Here is a 14,345-nt window from a genome sequence, read left to right on the forward strand (position 1 = left end):
ACCCTTGAAGTTCTGTTTTTTAATTTGACCCCTAGCTGCTCATACTCCTTTAACAGAAATGGCTTCCTAGTCCTATCTACGTCGTTTGTACCAACATGGACCACGACAACTGGATCCACCCCCTCCCACTGCAAGTTTCTTTCCAGCCCAGAGGAGATGTCCTTAACCCTGGCAACACAGCCTTCGGGATTCTCGCTCTCGGCTGCAGAGAACTCTATCTATCCCCCTAATAATACTATCCCCTACCACTACAACATTTCTATTTACTCCCCCCTCTTGAATGGCCCCCCGTTCCACGGTGCTGTGGCCAGGTTGCTCATCCTCCCCGCAGTCCCTGCTCCTGTCCCCACAGGGAGTAAGAACCTCAAACCTGTTGGACAAGAGCAAGGGCTGCAGCTCCTCCAGCTCTACCTCCTGGATCCCCGTACCTGCCTCACTCGTAGTCACACCGTCCTGTCCCTGACCATGGGCTACATCTGAATTAATTAACTTCATAGGTGTGACCACCTCCTGAAACACAGAGTCCAGGTACTTCTCCCCCTCCGTGATGTGTCGCAGTGTCTGAAGCTCAGACTCCAGCTCATCAACACGGAGCTGGAGTTCCTGTAGCAGCAGACACTTGTCACAGACGTAATCACTGTGAGCCTCAATGGGGTCCACCGGCTCCCACATCTCGCAACAGTAACACGTCACCTGCTCCATTCTATGTAATTAATTAAATGTTTTATTGTTAGCTATGGACACCCTCTGCCCGATTTTAGATGCTAGTATCCCCTTTAATTGATTGGATTTAAATTAAATCAATCCCTCTAATTACACCAGTTAAATGGTTTACCAACAGTCACTCTGCACCAGAAAGGCCTTATTAACTACAACCCACAGAGTTAAAGTTTGAAAAGAGCACCTAACACCCCACTTACCCAAACTCACAGCACTCTCTGCTGACTCGCACAGAGAGGGGGTTAGAGAGACCTCCCCAGATACAGGAGTGTGAGAGAGGGGGCTAGAGGGGACCTCCCCAGATACAGGAGTGTGAGAGAGGGGGTTAGAGGGACCTCCCCAGATAAAGAAGTGTGAGAGAGGGGTTAGAGGGACCTCCCCAGATACAGGAGTGTGAGAGAGGGGTTAGAGGGACCTCCCCAGATACAGAAGTGTGAGAGAGGGGGATTAGAGTGACCTCCCCAGATACAGAAGTGTGAGAGAGGGGGTTAGAGGGACCTCCCCAGATACAGAAGTGTGAGAGAGGGGGTTAGAGGGACCTCCCCAGACACAGGAGTGTGAGAGAGGGGTTAGAGGACCTCCCCAGATACAGGAGTGTGTGAGAGGGAGTTCGAGGGACCTCCCCAGATACAGGAGTGTGAGAGAGGGGTTAGAGGGATCTCCCCAGATACAGGTGTGTGAGAGAGGTGTTAGAGGGACCTCCCTATATACAGGAGTGTGAGAGAGGGGTTAGAGGGACCTCCCCAGATACAGGAGTGTGAGAGAGGGGGTTAGAGTGACCTCCCCAGATACAGGAGTGTGTGACAGGGGGTTCGAGGGACCTCCCCAGATACAGGAGTGTGAGAGAGGGGGTGAGGGAGACCTCCCCAGATACAGGAGTGTGAGAGAGGGGGTTAGAGGGAACTCCCCAGATACAGGAGTGTGAGAGAGGGGGTTAGAGTGACCTCCCCAGATACAGGAGTTTGAGAGAGGTGTTAGAGGGACCTCCCTATATACAGGAGTGTGAGAGAGGGGTTAGAGGGACCTCCCCAGATACAGGAGTGTGAGAGAGGGGGTTTTGTGACCTCCCCAGATACAGGAGTGTGAGAGAGGGATTAGAGAGACCTTCCCAGATACAGGAGTGTGAGAGAGGGGGTTAGAGGGACCTCCCCAGATACAGGAGTGTGAGAGAGGAGTTAGAGGGACCTCCCCAGATACAGGAGTGTGAGAGAGGGGGTTAGCGGGACCTCCCCAGATACAGGAGTGTGAGAGAGGGGTTAGAGGGACCTCCCCAGATGCAGGAGTGTGAGAGAAAGCGGACCCCATATGTCTTGCTAACCCATGGAAGGCCGGGATCTAAACCAGTGGCGTTCCTGCTCGATCTGTCCCAGCAGCAGGAGGGAGCGGGATGCCATTTCTAACGCTCTGCTTTTCTTGGCCACAGCTGGGAAGCCCAGTTCTGCAGAAGACTGGATGGAGAGCAGCCAGATGCAAGGAGACTGAAGGTTGCCTGACTTTCTGAAGGAGAATCTGTGCAGCGTCGGCCGGGTCGGGGGAGGGGGGTCTTTTTTTTGCGCAGCAACTGTTGCCGAGCGTTGCCCAGAAGCAGGCTCCACCTGCAGCCTCGTGCTGACTTAGCCCAAATCTCACCCATTGTGCGGGACTGAGCCCCTTCACACACACACACAGCAGGAAAGGCCCAGGCTCCGGGCCCCCGGCCTGTGTTCAGTTAGCCTGATCCTCAACCCCGAGCAGCCGTGCGTGGAGATCAGTCCCCGCCACTGGGTGAGTTCAGGCTCTCTCAGCACAGGCCGGGGACGGAGCCTGGGCCTTTCCTGCTCAGTGTGGGTCTCACTCCCCACCACCGGGTGATATCAGGCTAACTCAGCACAGGCCGGGGACGGAGCCTGGGCCTTTTCTGCACAGTGTGGGTCTCAGTCCCCACCACGGGGTGAGATCAGGCTCTCTCAGCACAGGCCGGGGACGGAGCCTGGGCCTTTCCTGCACAGTGTGGCTCTCAGTGCCCACCACCGGGTGAGATCAGGCTCTCTCAGTACAGGCCGGGGATGGAGCCTGGGCCTTTCTTGCACAGTGTGGGGCTGAGTCCGCGCCACTGGGTGAGGTCAGGCTCTCTCAGCACAGGCCGGGGACGGAGCTTGGGCCTTTCCTGCACAGTGTGGGTCTCACTCCCAACCACCGGGTGAGATCAGGCTCTCTCAGCACAGGCCGGGGACGGAGCCTGGGCCTTTCTTGCACAGTGTGGGGCTGAGTCCGCGCCACCGGGTGAGATCAGGCTCTCTCAGCACAGGCCGGGGACGGAGCCTGGGCCTTTCTTGCACAGTGTGGGGCTGAGTCCGCGCCACCGGGTGAGATCAGGCTCTCTCAGCACAGGCCGGGGACGGAGCCTGGGCCTTTCCTGCACAGTGTGGGGCTCAGTCCCCACCACGGGGTGAGATCAGGCTCTCTCAGCACAGGCTGGGGACGGAGCCTGGGCCTTTCCTGCTCAGTGTGGGGCTGAGTCCCAACCACCGGGTGAGATCAGGCTCTCTCAGTACAGGCCGGGGACGGAGCCTGGGCCTTTCCTGCTCAGTGTGGGTCTCAGTCTCCACCACCGGGTGAGATCAGGCTCTCTCAGCACAGGCCGGGGACGGAGCCTGGGCCTTTCCTGCTCAGTCTGGCTCTCAGTCCCCACACCGGGTGAGATCAGGCTCTCTCAGCACAGGCCGGGGACGGAGCCTGGGCCTTTCCTGCACAGTGTGGGGCTGAGTCCCTACCACCGGGTGAGATCAGGCTAACTCAGCACAGGCCGGGGACGGAGCCTGGGCCTTTCCTGCTCTGCATTGACTGCTGTGAAATTCTTCTGCTGTTGAAATCCTGCCCTTTTTTTTGTAATCCTGTGGAATAAAAAGTTTTCTGTTTGCGGAACTAAATCTGCGGCCTGGATTGTTCTTTCAAACTCGCCTTGTGTAAAATTAGTGTTGCCAACTGGTTGGACTTATTTCTGGAGGTTTCATCACGTGACCTTCCACCGCCAAAGGCCCCGCCCGGTCGACCAGCCATTTCCACTCCCGCCCCGCTCATCATCTCCAATATTTTCATAAGTAGTAAATAAAGCAATTTTTATTTAACACCCCATGATGTTGTTTTCTCCTGGGTTTACTCGCAGCAGTGTTTAGGAGATTTGACTTTAATTCCTGGAGACTCCAGGGCATAGAAACATAGAAACATAGAAGATAGGAGCAGGAGTAGGCCATTCAGCCCCTCGAGCCTGCTCCGCCATTCAATGCAATCATGACTGATCATCCAAATTCAGTACCCTGTCCCTGCCTTCTCTCCGTATCCCTTGATCCCTTTAGCCTTAAGAAATATATCAAACTCTTTCTTGAATATATTTAATGAATTGACCTCTACTGCCTTCTGTGGTAGAGAATTCCACAGGTTCACCACTCTCTGGGTAAAGAAATTCCTTCTCATTTCTGTCCTAAATGGGTTACCCCTTATCCTTAGACTGTGACCCCTGGTTCTGGACTCCCCCGCCATCAGGAACATCCTTCCAGCATCTAGTCTGTCTAGTCCTAGGGCAAGCTGGAAGGGTTGGCAACCCCTATGCAGAGAGGAATGGCTGGTTTAATCTCCGGGCCTTATGCAGACATTTTACCCGCGCATTTCGACAGTGCGGAGGGTCGGGGCAGTGACAGGGAGGGGGGGGTCCTGGTCAGCAGCTCTTAAAGTGCTGCTGCCTGGCCTTTACGCTGTTACCACATGAACATGAGGAGGCCCATTCAGCCCCTCGAGACTGTTACCATAGGAACAGGAGGAGGCCCATTCAGCCCCTCATCCTGTTACCATAGGAACAGGAGGAGGCCCATTCAGCCCCTCGAGTCTGTTACCACAGGAACAGGAGGAGGCCCATTCAGCCCCTCGAGTCTGTTACACAGGAACAGGAGGAGGCCATTCAGCCCCTCGAGTCTGTAACCACAGGAACAGGAGTAGGCCCATTCAGCCCAATGTCCTGTTACACAGGAACAGGAGGAGGCCCATTCAGCCCCTCGAGTCTGTTACCATTGGAACAGGAGGAAGCCCATTCAGCCCTTCGAGTCTGTTACCATTGGAACAGGAGGAGGCCCATTCAGCCCCTCGAGTCTGTTACCATTGGAACAGGAGGAAGCCCATTCAGCCCTTTGTCCTGTTACCATAGCAGCAGGAGGAGGCCCAGTCAGCCCCTCGAGTTTGTTACCATGGGAGCAGGAGTAGGCACATTCAGCATCCTCGATCCTGTTACCACAGGAACAGGAGGAGGCCCATTCAGCCCCTTGAGTCTGTTACACAGGAACAGGAGTAGGCCCATTCAGCATCCTCGATCCTGTTACCATAGGAACAGGAGGAGGCCCATTCAGCCCCTCGATCCTGTTACCACAGGAACAGGAGGAGGCCCATTCAGCACCACGATCCTGTTACCACAGGAACAAGAAGAGGCCATTCAGCCCCTTGAGCCTGTTTCCACAGGAAGAGGAGTAGGCCTATTCAGCCCCTCGAGTCTGTTACACCGGAACAGGCATAGGCCCATTCAATCCCTCGATCCTGTTACACAGGAACAAGAGGAGGATATTCAGCCCCTTGAGTCGGTTTCCACAGGAAGAGGAGGAGGCCCATTCAGCCCATCGATCCTGTTACCATAGAAACAGGAGGAGGCCCATTCAGCCACTCAATCCTGTTACCATAGGAACAGGAGGAGGCCAATTCAGCCCCTTGAGCCTGTTACAGAGGAACAGCAGTAGCCACATTCAGCCAATCGAGCCTGTTAACACAGGAACAGGAGGAGGCCCTTTCAGCCCATCGATCCTGTTACCATAGAAACAGGAGGAGGCACATTCAGTCCCTCGATCCTGTTACCACGGGAACAGGAGGAGGCCCATTCAGCCCATCGATCCTGTTACATAGAAACAGGAGTAGGCCCATTCAGCCCCTTGAGTCTATTACACAGGAACAGGAGGAGGCCCATTCAGCCACTCGATCCTGTTACCACAGGAATAGGAGAAGGCCCATTCAGCCCCTCATCCTGTTACCATGGGAACAGGAGGAGGCCCATTCAGCCCCTCGAGTTTGTTACCATAGCAGCAGGAGTAGGCCCATTCAGCATCCTCGATCCTGTTACCATAGGAACAGGAGGAGGCCCATTCAGCCCCTCAGACCTGTGACCACAGGAACAGGAGGAGGCCCATTCAGCCCCTCGAGTCTGTTACACAGGAACAGGAGTAGGCCCATTCAGCATCCTCGATCCTGTTACCATAGGAACAGGAGGAGCCCATTCAGCCACTCGAGCCTCTTACAGAGGAACAGGAGGAGGCCCATTCAGTCCCTTGATCCTGTTACCACAAGAACAGGAGGAGGCCCATTCAACCCCTCGATCCTGTTACACAGGAACAGGAGGAGGCCCATTCAACCCCTCGATCCTGTTACACAGGAACAGAAGGAGGCCCATTCAGCCCCTCAAACCTGTTACCACAGGAACAGGAGTAGGCCCATTCAGCCCCTCGATCCTGTTACACAGGAATAGGAGCAGGCCCTATCAGCCCCTCGATCCTGTTACCATTGGAACAGGAGGTGGCCCATTCAGCCCCTTGAGCCTCTTACACATGAACAGGATGAGGCCCATTCAACTCCTCGATCCTGTCACACAGGAACGGGACAATACCATTCAGCCCCTTGAGCCTCTTACACAGGAACAGCAGTAGCCCCATTCAGCCACTTGTGTCTGTTACACAGGAAGAGGAGGAGGCCCATTCAGCACCACAATCCTGTTACCACAGGAACAAGAGGAGGCCATTCAGCCCCTTGAGTCTGTTTCCACAGGAAGAGGAGTAGGCCCATTCAGCCCCTCAAGTCTGTTACACAGGAACAGGAGGAGGCCCATTCAGTCCCTCGATCCTATTACCATTGGAACAGGCATAGGCCAATTCAACCCCTCAATCCTGTTACACAGGAACAAGAGGAGGATATTCAGCCCCTTGAATCGGTTTCCAAAGGAAGAGGAGGAGGCCCATTCAGCCCATCGATCCTGTTACCATAGAAACAGGAGTAGGCCCATTCAGCCCCTCGAGTCTGTTACACCGGAACAGGCATAGGCCCATTCAACCGCTCGATCCTGTTACACAGGAACAAGAGGAGGATATTCAGCCCCTTGAATCGGTTTCCAAAGGAAGAGGAGGAGGCCCATTCAGCCCAGCGATCCTGTTACCATAGAAACAGGAGGAGGCCAATTCAGCCCCTTGTGCCTGTTACAGAGGAACAGCAGTAGCCCCATTCAGCCAATCGAGCCTGTTACCATAGAAACAGGAGGAGGCTCATTCAGCCCCTCGAGTCTATTACAAAGGAACAGGAGGAGGCACATTCAGTCCCTCGATCCTGTTACCACAGGAACAGGAGGAGGCCCATTCAGCCCATCAATCCTGTTACATAGAAACAGGAGGAGGCCAATTCAGCCCCTCGAGTCTGTTACATAGGAACAGGAGGAGCCCATTCAGCCACTCGAGCCTCTTACAGAGGAACAGGAGGAGGCCCATTCAGTCCCTTGATCCTGTTACCACAGGAACAGGAGGAGGCCCATTCAACCCCTCGATCCTGTTACACAGGAACAGGAGGAGGCCCATTAAACCCCTCGATCCTGTTACACAGGAACAGAAGGAGGCCCATTCAGCCCCTCAGATCTGTGACCACAGGAACAGGAGGAGGCCCATTCAGCCCCTCAAACCTGTTACCACAGGAACAGGAGTAGGTCCATTCAGCCCCTCGATCCTGTTACCACAGGAATAGGAGCAGGCCCTATCAGCCCCTCGATCCTGTTACCATCGGAACAGGAGGTGGCCCATTCAGCCCCTCGAGCCTCTTACACAGGAACAGGATGAGGCCCATTCGGCCCCTTGTGTCTGTTACACAGGAAGAGGAGAAGGCCCATTCAGCACCACAATCCTGTTACCACAGGAACAAGAGGAGGCCATTCAGCCCCTTGAGCCTGTTTCCACAGGAAGAGGAGTAGGCCCATTCAGCCCCTCAATCCTATTACCATTGGAACAGGCATAGGCCCATTCAACCCCTCAATCTTGTTACACAGGAACAAGAGGAGGATATTCAGCCCATTGAATCAGTTTCCACAGGAAGAGGAGGAGGCCCATTCAGCCCATCGATCCTGTTACCATAGAAACAGGAGGAGGCCCATTCAGCCACTCGATCCTGTTACCATAGGAACAAGAGGAGGCCCATTCAGCCCCTTGATCCTGTTACCACAGGAACAGGAGGAGGCCCATTCAGCCACTCGATCCTGTTACCATAGGAACAGGCATAGGCCAATTCAGCCCCTTGAGCCTGTTACAGAGGAACAGCAGTAGCCCCATTCAGCCAATCGAGCCTGTTAACACAGGAACAGGAGGAGGCCCTTGTTGGATCCGTGGTTCAGTGGATAAATAATCACACGGATGCTGTACATTAACAAATAACAGGTCTTTACTGGAGGAGGGTAATCTCTAGACTGGGGTACAGAGGCATGCGCAAAGCTTATATACCGGTGTGGTCACTGCCGGTACTACAGTATACAGGAGCTGTAAAATGTAGTTCTGACTTAAAGGCACATACACTACAATTCCTCCCCTTTTAGATGAATAATAACCCCCTTAATATTCAAATAACAATTACATTTTTACATGTACATTAAATAACAAAAGTCCATTTATAGATTCAGTCTTTGGGGCGGCTTCCTGACCCTTTCGGGATAGCGCCTTTCCAGAGGTTCTTGTTCTTGGTGCAGAGGCGATTCTGACCCCTTTTCTTCGGGTAGTCCATCGGGTTCCACTGCTACTGGGTCTGAAGTAGATGCTACCGGTATGTCGGGTTCATCCCCAGGTACTCGAGACATGGGGTTGATGCGTTCCTGTGACGCTAAGATCTGATCGACGTGGCATCTCACAATGTTCTCCCCGACATCCACTGTGTACATTAATGGCCCCTGTCTTGTACATATCATTCTGGTTTGCCACTTCTCTGTTCGATAGTCACGGGCCAAGACTGGTTGCCCTACATTGAAGCTCCTTGTCGGCTTCTCATTGATGTGCTGGAATTGTTTGTCTTCAACATTTCTTCGCACATTTGGTCTGAGCAAGTCCAGGCGAGATCTCAACCTTCGGTTAAAGAACATCATGACCGGGGACTGGTTGGTAACTGCATGTGTCGCGTTTCGGTAGGCTAATAAGAAATTGTCCATCTTATGCTGTAGTGGAATTTCCTCGTCGCACATGGCCTTTATCGCCTTCTTAAAGGTTTGTACGAACCTCTCAGCCAATCCATTGGTGGCTGGATGATACGGGGCGGATGTGTAATGCCTTACCCCATTCCTTTTCATGAATTTTTGGAACTCGTCGGACACAAACTGTGGTCCATTATCAGAGCAGATCTGCTCTGGCAAGCTGTTCCTGGCAAATATGGTCCGTAGGACTGCAATCGTTTTCTCTGTAGTGGTTGAAGACATTTTTATCACCTCAGGCCACTTTGAATGAGCATCCACTGCTATTAAGAACATTGAGTCCATGAATGGACCAGTGAAATCAATATGCACCCGTTGCCATGGAGAGGAGGGCCACTCCCATGGGTGTAGAGGGGCATGTGGTGGTGCATTTTGGACCTTCTGGCATCCTAAGCAGCTCTTAGTTAGGTCTTCGATTTGTTGATCGATTCCCGGCCACCACACATAAGCCCTAGCAAGGCTTTTCATTTTCACTCCCCCCAGATGACCTTCATAGAAATCACAGAAATCACAGAAACCCCACATGTAGCTCATTTAGCACTCTCTCCCTTAACTTGGGTGGAATCACCACTCTGGATCCACACATCACTGTCCCCTGGCATACTGACAGCTGTTCTCTTCTGGATGAGAATGCTGGCAACAGTGAGTCATCATGTGTTGGCCATCCCCTCACCGTCAATTCATATACCCGTGACAGCGTCGGATCATTGCGGGTCTCCTTCTCTATATCCGCGTTTGTTACTGGCAATCGTTCAATTATCGACGAATAAAATATCTCGATAGGGTCCACTGCTGGTGCTTCCTCCACAGTAGGCAGTGGCAGGCGCGATAGCCCATCAGCATTCCCATGCTGTTTCATGCCTTTATATTCTATTTCATATTGATTCGCCGCTAGAAACAGGGACCATCTTTGTAACTGCTGTGCAGTCATTACTGGCACGCCCTTCTTAGGATTAAAGATGGAGACAAGTGGTTGGTGGTCAGTCAGCAAGGTGAACTTCTGCCCATGCAGATAGTGGTAGAATTTTTTTACTCCCCGTACTAGGCTGAAGGCCTCCCTGTCAATCTGGGCGTAGTTGCGGTCGGCTGAGGTTAGTGACCGAGACGCAAAGGCTACTGGCCTCTCCAACCCGTCTGGGAATTTGTGCGACAGCACCGCTCCAATACCATAGGGTGATGCATCACATGCCAAACGAATTGGTAGTGCTGGGTTGAAATGGGCCAACACCTCTTTTGATGTGATCAATTCTTTACACTTCTGGAAAGCTCGTCTACGTTCGTCATCCCACTTCCATGGTACCCCTGTTTGCAGTAGGGTGTTCAGCGGGTGTAATACCGTAGACAAATTTGGTAAGAACTTGTGGTAATAGTTTACCAGCCCGAGGAACGACCTCAGTTGTGACACATTTTCCGGTGCTGGAGCCTTGACTACTGCCTCAATCTTGTCAGGGGACTTATGTAACCCCTCTTCATCGATGACGTGGCCGCAATACGAGATCTGCTTCTGGAAAAACTCGCACTTGTGGCGATTAGCTCGTAGCCCATACTCCTTTAATCTTGTGAGCACCTTCTCCAAGTTAGCGAGGTGATCACCGTCCTTTTCGCCCGTGACCAAGATGTCGTCCAAGTAACACTGGGTCCCTGGAATCCCTTGCAGGACCTGATCCATCGCCCTTTGCCAGATAGCCGGAGCCGAGGCTACTCCAAACACCAGCCGGTTGTATTGATAGAGACCTTTATGAGTGTTGATCGTAAGGTAATGTTTCGTAGCTTCTTCTCCGCTAGCACAAAATGGCGTCTCCCGCGCTTTCCTTCCTTCCCGCGCTCGCCCTTCTTCTGCACTGCGGCTTCTCAAAATGGCATCTCCCGCACTCTTCCTTCTTCTCCGCGGCTCAATGGCGTCTCCCGCGCTCTCCCTGCTTCTCCGCGGCTCAATGGCGTCTCCCGCGCTCTCCCTGCTTCTCCGCGGCTCAATGGCGTCTCCCGTGCTCTCCCTGCTTCTCCGCGGCTCAATGGCGTCTCCCCTTGCTTCGCCCCGCGGACCCTGATCAGCCCGTGATCCCTGGCTGTGCTCTGCGTGTTCTTCTTTTGATATTTTCCGACGCCGCTCAGTCTAGAACCCGGCTGTTTCTTACCCTCTCTCTCTCCGGTTGCTTTATTTTTCCTCGACGCCGCTCGGTGTTCAACCCCCGGCTGCGCCCTGCGCTCTTCACCCTTTCTCTTACCCCGTCGACGCTGCTCGGCTTTCTCCCCGCCGTCGGTCGGCTCCTGCCGCTGCTGCTCGGGAAGGGTCTGCTCCGGGCCTGTCGTCGGTCTCTTACTGCTCGTTGTGGCTGGGGAACCAAGCCCGGCTCTCCACAGCCTCCCCAGCGAAGTTGGATCTCTGCCTGACTGCTGGGCGGTTGCTCCTGGCCTCGGCTATTTTTTTTTCTTTTATGTTGCAGGTAGATTCGAATCGACACTCGTCGCCACTGTTGGATCCGTGGTTCAGTGGCTAAATAATCACACGGATGCTGTACATTAACAAATAACAGGTCTTTTCTGGAGGAGGGTAATCACTAGACTGGGGTACAGAGGCATGCGCAAAGCTTATATACCGGTGTGGTCACTGCCGGTACTACAGTATACAGGAGCTGTAAAAAGTAGTTCTGACTTAAAGGCACATACACTACAGCCCTTTCAGCCCATCGATCCTGTTACCATAGAAACAGGAGGAGGCTCATTCAGTCCCTCGATCCTGTTGCCACAGGAACAGGAGGAGGCCCATTCAGCCCCTCGAGTCTATTACACAGGAACAGGAGGAGGCCCATTCAGCCCCTCGAGTCTATTACACAGGAACAGGAGGAGGCCCATTCAGCCACTCGATCCTGTTACCACAGGAATAGGAGAAGGCCCATTCAGCCCCTCGATTCTGTTACCATCGGAACAGGAGGAGGCCCATTCAGCCCCTCGAGTCTATTACACAGGAACAGGAGGAGGCCCATTCAGCCACTCGAGTCTATTACACAGGAACAGGAGGAGGCCCATTCAGCCACTCGATCCTGTTACCACAGGAATAGGAGAAGGCCCATTCAGCCCCTCGATTCTGTTACCATCGGAACAGGAGGAGGCCCATTCAGCCCCTCGAGTCTATTGCACAGGAACAGGAGGAGGCCCATTCAGCCCCTCGAGTCTATTACACAGGAACAGGAGGAGGCCCATTCAGCCACTCGATCCTGTTACCACAGGAATAGGAGAAGGCCCATTCAGCCCCTCGATTCTGTTACCATCGGAACAGGAGGAGGCCCATTCAGCCCCTCGAGTCTATTACACAGGAACAGGAGGAGGCCCATTCAGCCACTCGATCCTGTTACCACAGGAATAGGAGAAGGCCCATTCAGCCCCTCGATTCTGTTACCATCGGAACAGGAGGAGGCCCATTCAGCCACTCGATCCTGTTACCACAGGAATAGGAGAAGGCCCATTCAGCCCACGATCCTGTTACCATCGGAACAGGAGGAGGCCCATTCAGCCCCTTGTGTCTGTTACACAGGAACAGGAGGAGGCCCATTCAGCCCCTTGTGTCTGTTACACAGGAACAGGAGGAGGCCCATTCGGCCCCTCAAACGTGTGACCACAGGAACAGGAGGAGGCCTACTCAACCCCTCGATCCTGTTACACAGGAACAAGAGCAGGATATTCAGCCCCTTGATCCGGTTTCCACAGAAAGAGGAGGTGGCCCATTCAGCCCATCGATCCTGTTACCATAGAAACAGAAGGAGGCCCATTCAGTCCCTCGGGTCTGTTTCACAGGAATAGGAGGGGGCCTATTCAGCCACTCGATCCTGTTACCATCGGAACAGGAGGAGGCCCATTCAGCCCCTCATGTCTGTTTCACAGGAACAGGAGTAGGCCCATCCAGCCCCTCGAGTGTGTTAAACAGGAACAGGAGGAGACCCAGTCAGCCCCTCGAGTATGTTACACAGGAACAAGAGGAGGCCATGCAGCCACTCGATACTTTTACACAGGAATAGGAAGAGGCTCATTCAGTCCCTCGATCCTGTTGCCATAGGAACAGGAGGGGGCCCATTCAGCCCCTCGAGTCTGTTACACAGGAACAGGAGGAGACCCAGTCAGCCCCTCGAGTCTGTTACACAGGAACAAGAAGAGGCCATTCAGCCCTTTGAGCCTGTTACAGAGGAACAGCAATAGCCCCATTCAGCCTCTCGAGCCTGTTACACAGGAACAGTAGGAGGCCCATTCAGCCCATCGATCCTGTTACCATAGAAACAGGAGGAGGCCCATTCAGCCCCTCAAGCCTGTTACACAGGAATGGGACGATGCCATTCAGCCCCTTTTGTCTGTTACACAGGAACAGTAAGAGACCCATTCAGCCCCTCGATCCTGTTGCCATAGGAACAGGAGGTGGCCCATTCTGCCCTCTCGAGCCTGTTACATGGGAACTGGAGGAGGCCATTCAGCCCCCTTGAGCCTATTACATGGGAACTGGAGGAGGCCATTCAGCCCCCTTGAGCCTGTCACACAGGAACAGGAGGAGGCCCATTCTGCCCCTCGATCCTGTTACCACAGGAACAGGAGTAGGCCTATTCAGCCCCTCAATCCTATTACCATAGGAACAGTAGGGGGCCCATTCAGCCCCTTGATCCTGTTACCACAGGAACAGGAGGAGGCCCATTCAGACCCTCGATCCTGTTACCACTGGAACAGGAGGAGGCTCATTCAGCCCCTCAATCCTGTTACCATCGGTTCAGGAGGAGGCCCATTCAACCCCTCGTCTCAGTTACACAGGAACAGGAGTAGACCCATTCAGTCCCTCGATCCTGTTACCATCGGAACAGGAGTAGGCCCATTCAGCCTCTCGAGTCTGTTACACAGGAACAGGAGGAGGCCCATTCTTCCACGCGATCCGGTTACCATAGGAACAGGAGTAGGCCCATCCAGCCCCTCGAGTCTGTTACACAGGAATGGGACGATGCCATTCAGCCCCTTTTGTCTGTTACACACGAACAGTAAGAGACCCATTCAGCCCCTTGAGCCTGTGACCACAGGAACAGGAGGAGGCCCATTCAGCCCCTCGATCCCGTTACCACAGGAACAGGAGTAGGCCCAATCAGCCCATAATCCTGTTACCATAGGAACAGGAGGAGGCCCATTTTGCCGTCTCGAGCCTGTTACATTGGGCCTCCTCCAGGTCCCTTCAGCCCCCTTGAGCCTGTTATATGGGAACTGGCGGAGGCCATTCAGCCCCCTTGACCCTGTTACATGGGAACTGGAGGAGGCCATTCAGCCCCCTTGAGCCTGTCACACAGGAACAGGAGTAGGCCCATTCAGCCCCTCGATCCTGTTACCATCG

The 14,345-nt window shown here is 53.8% G+C and overlaps 1 pseudogene; it reads left to right on the forward strand.

Moving 5' to 3' along the window:
- The first annotated feature begins 2,040 nt into the window (after positions 1–2,040).
- On the forward strand, positions 2,041–7,779 carry LOC147091305 (uncharacterized; annotated as a pseudogene).
- Positions 7,780–14,345: the final 6,566 nt, after the last annotated feature.

The sequence above is a fragment of the Somniosus microcephalus genome, unplaced genomic scaffold (assembly GCF_052327205.1).
Source record: "Somniosus microcephalus isolate GS21.2 unplaced genomic scaffold, FLI_Smic_1.0 unresolved_chr3, whole genome shotgun sequence".
Taxonomy (NCBI): Eukaryota; Metazoa; Chordata; class Chondrichthyes; order Squaliformes; family Somniosidae; genus Somniosus; species Somniosus microcephalus.